At 35.0% G+C, this 7,630-nt stretch overlaps 1 non-coding gene across 1 annotated transcript; it reads left to right on the forward strand.

Annotated features, from left to right (window-relative positions):
• Positions 1-4,677: 4,677 nt before the first annotated feature.
• On the forward strand, positions 4,678-4,749 carry TRNAE-UUC. The gene has a single exon. It is a non-coding gene; the product is annotated as a tRNA-Glu (tRNA).
• Positions 4,750-7,630: the final 2,881 nt, after the last annotated feature.

Here is a 7,630-nt window from a genome sequence, read left to right on the forward strand (position 1 = left end):
AAATAGTATTCAGATCCCTTAGCCAGGCAGATATATCCCTATGTGGAGAAGGCACATGGGGCTCCAGTAACTGCATGACACTCTCCTTATTAAGAGCATTCAACTCACTTTCTTCTAATTTTATACTTCCTTGGCATTCTCCTGTCCTTTATTTCCCAAGCGTTCTTCTCCTCAGGGAAGAAAATGTTCTGACAAGCTGACATGAATATTTGGTCTACCTGGCAGTTAATTTCCTCATAGAGACTTGTAAATTGATGCTCTGATTTATAACCAGACTCTTATGAGTTTGGTTAGAAGGGACCAATTTGCCTGGGCCCGTTAACCTCTGGTTGACCACATAATAGTCCAGTTACTGAACACGAGAGTTGTGTGTCAGACTCTGGACAATGACAACCGTTAAGGAACGACACACACACTCTAACACTAAGCTGAAACAGCCATTCAGACTTAACAATACAATATTTTACAGAGTCGTTGTGAATATTAAATGAGTTAATATACATTAAAGTGCCTAGCGTATATTAGATTCTCAATAAACATTCGCTTATTTTTCAACTCTTTAAGCCATATGCAACTCAACAGGGGAAAAGACTCAAGTCTGAAAAATTTCCAGATGAACTGAAATGCTCCTAAATTTTTTCCCCCACTCCATCCTAATCTATCCCTAACCCACCCTCTTCTAAAGAGTATCCTTTTTAATGGTTTCTCATTTGTGCAATGACGTTTTACCATTGTCTTTGTAGTTTATCATTCAGTAATGCTTAGAAGATGAATGCAAATCAAAATCATATCTAAAAATAACCTTATATATTCTGAGGAATAATTTAAAAGCTCTGATCTTGGGCAAGCCACAACCTTTCTCCATGTCTGTGTCTCATTAGTCAGTAACTATGCCTTACCAGCCCATCCTATAATATCTCATGGTGTTCCTTCCATCTCTAAAATCTACTAACTATATTCACCACTGAATCCTAGCACTCAGCACAAAGTATGTGTTATTGACATGTATGTTGAATGACTGGATAGATGTATTTTAAGATTATATTTTTCTCACAACTCTCATAAACAAGCCCAATTTTTACAATAAAGAAAATGGAAATCAGTCACTAACTTGCTATCCATAAAAGTTTAAAGTTCTTATTTAAAGAAACATGATTGAAAGAAATTCATTGACTGATGGTAAAGAACAGATTCTCACGTAGGCTTTTTAAACGCCAATCTTAACACCATTATAATGGGTGGGTGAGTGAGTAGGTGAATTGATGGACCAATTGATAAAATACCTTATTCATACAAAAATATACCCTGATAAATTTTTTAAGAGTATAAATTTCCAGGCCAGTTTTTTTTTTTTTCATTGTTTTCCCCACCTCTGAATGCTCAGAAAACCTTGTTCACAATAACTAACTCAAGAATCCCGGGGCTTCCCTGGTGGCGCAGTGGTTGAGAGTCCGCCTGCCGATGCAGGGGACACAGGTTCGTGCCCTGGTCCGGGAAGATCCCACATGCTGTGTAGCGGCTGGGCCCGTGAGCCATGGCTGCTGAGCCTGCATGTCCGGAGCCTGTGCTCCGCAATGGGAGAGGCCACAACAGTGAGAGGCCCACGTACTGCAAAAAAAAAAAAAAAAAAAAAAAGAAGTCTATCCCTCTGGAGTTTTTGTCATGTTTAAGAAATTAGGACAAAAAAAAAAGAAAAAGAAATGACGACACCCTTCAATACTGACTATCATCACAGTACATAAGAGGAGCTTGCATTTGTGGCTCTTTGATTCTGTAGTGACATATTTATTTTCTAGATGTTATCTTTAGCTTTTTATCTCACCCGTTCCACATTGATGACCATAAAATAATTGTAAATAATAACTTTCCCACCCCTTTCACATTTATTAATAAACAATTTCAAAAATGTGGGGGAGTTTTAAAAATTCAATTTCAATTTATTACTGATGACATAAAGGAGAAGTCTGAACAACCATCTGAAAATTAACATACAAAGTCAAGAATAGAAAAACTTGAGCTTATAGAAAACGTTTTATTGCCTTTTCTAGTAAACCTCATGCTTCCAGAAAAAGTATTAGGATTATATTTGTTTTGTTTCTTCTTTTATCCATAATCACTGTAGACTAAATGAAATTATTTATATTTTATACACTTTAGTTTCCCTCAATTAAATTTAGTTCAGTTTAATAAATATTACTCACTACCTGCTGGGAGCCAGCCACTATACCAGGTTCTTAGGAGTCAAAGATTAAAAAGACATATATTCTAACTCTCATGAAGTTCATAGCTTAATTAGTATATTGTTTTTTGTTTTATAAAACCTCTGGCTTCATTCTCATTCCAATCAGAATTGCTCTACTTTTACCAGTTGTATATTTTGGGGCTTAATATATTACTGCTTTAAGAGGTTTGAAAAATCACTTGTCTGGAGGAAGCAACACATTTAAAGACAATGTTGTACAGGTAATAATTGTATTTTCTCAGCCTGGTTTCCTCAGAACACAGAGCCTAAGACAAAGAAGTATGATTCAGGGAACAAGGTTTAGGGAAGATGGAGCAAAGATGGGAAGGAAGGAAAGTCAAAAAAAGATTTGTTATTGAATTGACTGGCCACCCATACAGATGGTTGGATACTCAGGCTTATAGGACACCTAATAACCTCCCAGGGGAAGAAAGCAGGAAGCATTTACTCATCACTCTGCTCCTCATTGGTCATGGGTGTCCCCCAGGGCAATAACTCCCCATCATTTCTTGTGCTGCACATACTTGAGTGCTGGGCAAAATCCCAGGGGTGCCCCATGCTATTTCACCATCAAATAAAGAATCCATGAAGGTTAGAGTGGGAAAGTGAGAGGTTAAACTGAGTCAGGGCACTGTCAAGTTGTATCTGCATGAAGATGGACAGCATCTTCACAGAAATGGTCAACGCAGTTGTAGTTGAAATAAGAGGTAAGGCCAAGTAAATTTGAAATGGTGCAAGAAGCATCTGATACAAGTATACAGAAGGCACAGAAGCAGAACAGAGTAGAGAATAATTAACTCTGCCTGGAGGGAGAGGAGTCAGGAAAAGTTTCACAGACATATAATCCCTCAGAAAAAAATTTTAAATGGCAAAAGAGAATGGGTATTCCAGACAGAGGAACAATTTATATAAGACACAGAGGTTTGAAACAGCCAGATGTATTTGAAGAATTGTAAGAAAATCAGTATTCCTGGAATTGAAGCAGTAGTATATAAAGTTAGAGATGTGGACAAGACTCAAAACATAATGAATTTGATAAGCCATGTTAGGAGTTAACCTAGTACCAGAAAAACAGGGAAAGTTATTTGAGTGATTTTAAATGAAAAAGTGAATTTGAGAAAAGGTGTAAATGGAATAATACTGATTAACATTATTATATTTGTGAAATGAGAAGTGGGATGTTTGTAAAGGATGCAGGAAACACGAAAAGGTAGAGTGTTACTTTTACATAGACTATGCTGTGTTAGGATATATATTGTAAGCCCTAGAGCAACCACTAAAAATAATAATAAAGGGTACAGCTAAGGAGTCAACAGAGGAAACAAAATGAAACACACATGCAAAAAAAATATTCAATAAACCTAAAAGAAGTCAACAAATGAGCAACAGATGAAAAAGTAGGGGTGACAAAATAGAAAAAAGAAAAGTAGATGGTACACTTAAACCCAGATATTTCAATGACTATACTAAATGTAAATGGATTAAACACCCTCAATTAAAAGGACAAATCAATGCAATATGGTTGAACCTTACAGATATTATGCAAATTAAAAGAAACTGGAAATAAAAAAGAGTACATACTGAATAATTTAATTTAAATGAAATTTTAAGTCAGACAAAACCACTTTATATTGATAGAAATCAGATCAGTAATTGCCTGGGACAGAGGGTTGCAAGAGACTGACAGTTTGAAACTGTCAAGGTACAAGAGTGAACTTCGGTGACAGATTAAAATGTTCTATATCTTAATTGGTTTGATGGTTTATACAGCTCTATACACTTTTCAAAGTCATTGATCTAGCTACTTAGAATGTGTGAGTTTTATAGTATCTGATCTTACATTTAGGTCTTTAATCCATTTTGAGGTTATTTTTGTAGATGGTGCTAGAGAATGTTCTAATTTCATTCTTTTACACATAGCTATCCAGTTTTCCCACACCACTTACTGAAGAGTCTGTCTTTTCCCTATTGTATATTCTTGCCTCCTTAATTGTAGACTAATTGACCATAAATGTGTGGGTTTATTCCTGGGCTCTCTATCCTGTCCATTGATCTATGTGTCTGTTTTTGTGCCAGTACCATACTGTTTTGATTACTGTAGCTTTGTAGTATAAAACTCCTAGAGGAAAACATAGGCAGAATGCTCTTTGACATAAATTGCAGCAATATTTTATGGATCCATCTTCTAAAGTAAAGGAAATAAAAGGAAAAAATAAACAAATGGGACCTAATTAAACAAATGTCTTTACACAGCAAAGGAAACCATAAACAAAACAAAAAGACAACCTACTAAATGGGAGAAAATATTTGCAAATGATACGAACAACAAGGGATTAATATTCAACATACATAAACAGTTCATACAACTGAACATAAATATATATATATATATATATATATATATATATATATATATATATATATAGGCAGGGAATTCCCTGGTGGTCCAGTGGTTAGGACTCGGCACTTTCACTGCCAGGGCCCAGGTTCAATCCCTGGTCAGGGAACTAAGATCCCACAAGCCATGCCACATGGCAAATAAAAAAAAAAAGAGAAGAACTGAATAAACATTTTTCCAAAGAGGAAAGCAGATGGCCAACAGGCACCTGAAAAGATGCTCAACATCGATAATCATCAGGAAAATGCAAATCAAAATCACAGTGATATCACCTCACACCTGTCAGAATGGCCATCATCAAAAAGAACACAAATAACAAACACTGGCAAGGATGTGGAGAAAAGGGAACCTTCGCATACTGATGGTGGGAATGTAAATTGGTGCAGCCACTGTGGAAAACAGTACGGAGGTTTCTCAGAAAACTAAAAATAGAACTACCACATGACCCAGCAATTCCACTCCTGGTATATATCTGAGAAAAACAAAAACACTAATTTGAAATGATACATGCACCCCAATGTTCATAGCAGCATTATTTACAATCACCAAGATAAGGAAGCAACCTAAGTGTCCATCAACAGATGAATGGATAAAGAGGATGTGGCATGCATATATATATTTATATATTTATACATATTTATATATATATTTATACACACACATTATACATATATATGTGTATATATATACATACACACACACATATCATACATACATGATGGAGTACTACTCTGCCATAAAAAAGAATGAAATTTTGCTATTTGCAGTAATACAGGTGGACTTGGAGGGCACGATGCTAAATGAAATAAGTCAGACAGAGGAAGACAAATACTCTATGATATCACTTATATGTGGAATCTAAAAAATACAACAAACTAGTCACCATAAGAGAAAGAAGCAGACTCACAGACAGAGAACAAACTAGCGGTTACCGGTGGTGAGGGTGGGGTGGGGGGCAGCACAGGGGTGAGGGAATAGGAGGTACAAACTACTGTGTGTAAGATAGGCTACAAGGAAGTATTACACAACACAGGGAATATAGCCAATATAGGTAGATATGCAGTATAATCTTTAGAAATTGTATTAAAATTTTTAAATTTAGAAAAACAAGAATGTGTGACTTACTGTGTATGAATTATACCTAAACGAAGTAGATTTTCAAAAAAAAGCAAACAAACATCTCTCAAGTTTCTGATTTGAATGAATCAATAAGTGGTGATGATGGAGACAGTACAGGATCAAGAAAAAGTTTTGGCTTCACCTAAGAGGGTTGTTTACATGGACTACCAATTCAAAACCACAGCACTATGCTAGGGGCTGGGAGAGAAGGGATGAAAAAGATACAGTTCCCCTATCTTGAAGGGTCAGGATAGTCTAATGGAGGATGTATGAAAACAACCTAGTTTAACATACTATGAGAAATGTTCCATTAGATTTATGAACAAAGTGTTCTGGGAGAGAGATACTTATAATAAAAATACTCAAAATAATTAACAATTATTAAAATAATTAAATTAAATTTAAATAATTAAATTAAAATAATTAAAAATACTCAAAATTCCTCATCAATTGGTAAAAACAAATGTTTGTATATCAATACCATAGAATACTATTTCAAAAAGAAAAAGAACCAAACTATTGAACATGCAAAAACATAGATGAATCTCCAAATAATTATGTTGAGTGAAAGAAGCCAGACTCATCCCCCTCAGAAAAACATCCTGAGGAACATGGACTTGATAGAGTATGAAATACAGGAAGTATGTAGGTATTTGGTAAGAGACACGTTAGTTTCTTATACTTTGAGAGAGCAAGCATAACTAAGGAAAAAGGTTTTCTGCTTTTCCCTAAAGTGGAAGGAATATGTGGAAGGGAGGAGTGGGACATGGTGACCTATAGCTTAACTTTGCATTTTTTCTATCTAATCATCAGCTTTACCTCTTGTAGTACCCTGTGATTTAGCACCGGTTTCTGAATATCTCATATCTAGAAAGTTCTCTGGTGTTCTATCAAGACAATTTTCACATCTGACAAGTATTACCTGAGTGTGAAGAAGAGGCAAGATAGGCAGAATATCATCTCTAGGAAAATAAAATTTTAAAACAAGGAAAGAAAAAGGACATGGTTCACATTTATAAGGCTTAAACGTTTCCACAACGACTAAAATCCAAACCACACTCTATTCATAACTTCCAGCTATGAGATCAAGCCCATACACATTATGTACATAGTATGTGCAAGTATCCTGGTCAATTGGACTGGGTGTCACTCACTTGTTCAAGAAATCAGTAGTTGTGAAAAAGCATTTTTTCAAGTATTAAATATGAAATGAGTACTAATTGTTATTTATGAATATATTAATATATAATTTGTGGTCAGTGAGTCAAACATTAAGAATCTACTTTTTCAGTCTAAATTATTAAAGCTTCATTATATATTAGCCCACTCCAAAAACATATAAATTCAGCAGCCATCTATTGAGCACCTATGAAACACGCATTGTGCTAGGTTCAGAAGTGAAATAAAGCATAGCCTCTGCCCTCAAAAAAAAAAAAACAATCTAATGATAACAATTTGATAAGTGCTATGGTAAATGTATATAATTGGCACCACAAATGTCCTTCCAATTCTGATTTGTTTCCTTCACATTTTCATTTTTATTACTTCTTTAGAAGTAACAGCAAGACAGTTGAGCAAGATGTTCAAGTAATAACAAGAGCACTGTAGACTTTACGCCTGAGAGGTTTTAGAAACATACTATCTAAAATTTTTATCACTTGATAAAATGTAACACAAATTTTCAAATTACTTTACCAAAGATTAAGTGTGTTGCTTATGCAGACATATCAGTTATTTTCTGTTGCAGATTTCAGACTGCTGCCTAGAAATTAGCACAGATATTGCATTTTACTAAAACCAACAGAAGTGGGTATTCAAAGTAAGCACAATTCACTGCCCTCTGTCATCTATGAGCATGAAGGTTGCACACT

The sequence above is a fragment of the Phocoena sinus genome, chromosome 1 (assembly GCF_008692025.1).
Source record: "Phocoena sinus isolate mPhoSin1 chromosome 1, mPhoSin1.pri, whole genome shotgun sequence".
Classification (NCBI taxonomy): domain Eukaryota; kingdom Metazoa; phylum Chordata; class Mammalia; order Artiodactyla; family Phocoenidae; genus Phocoena; species Phocoena sinus.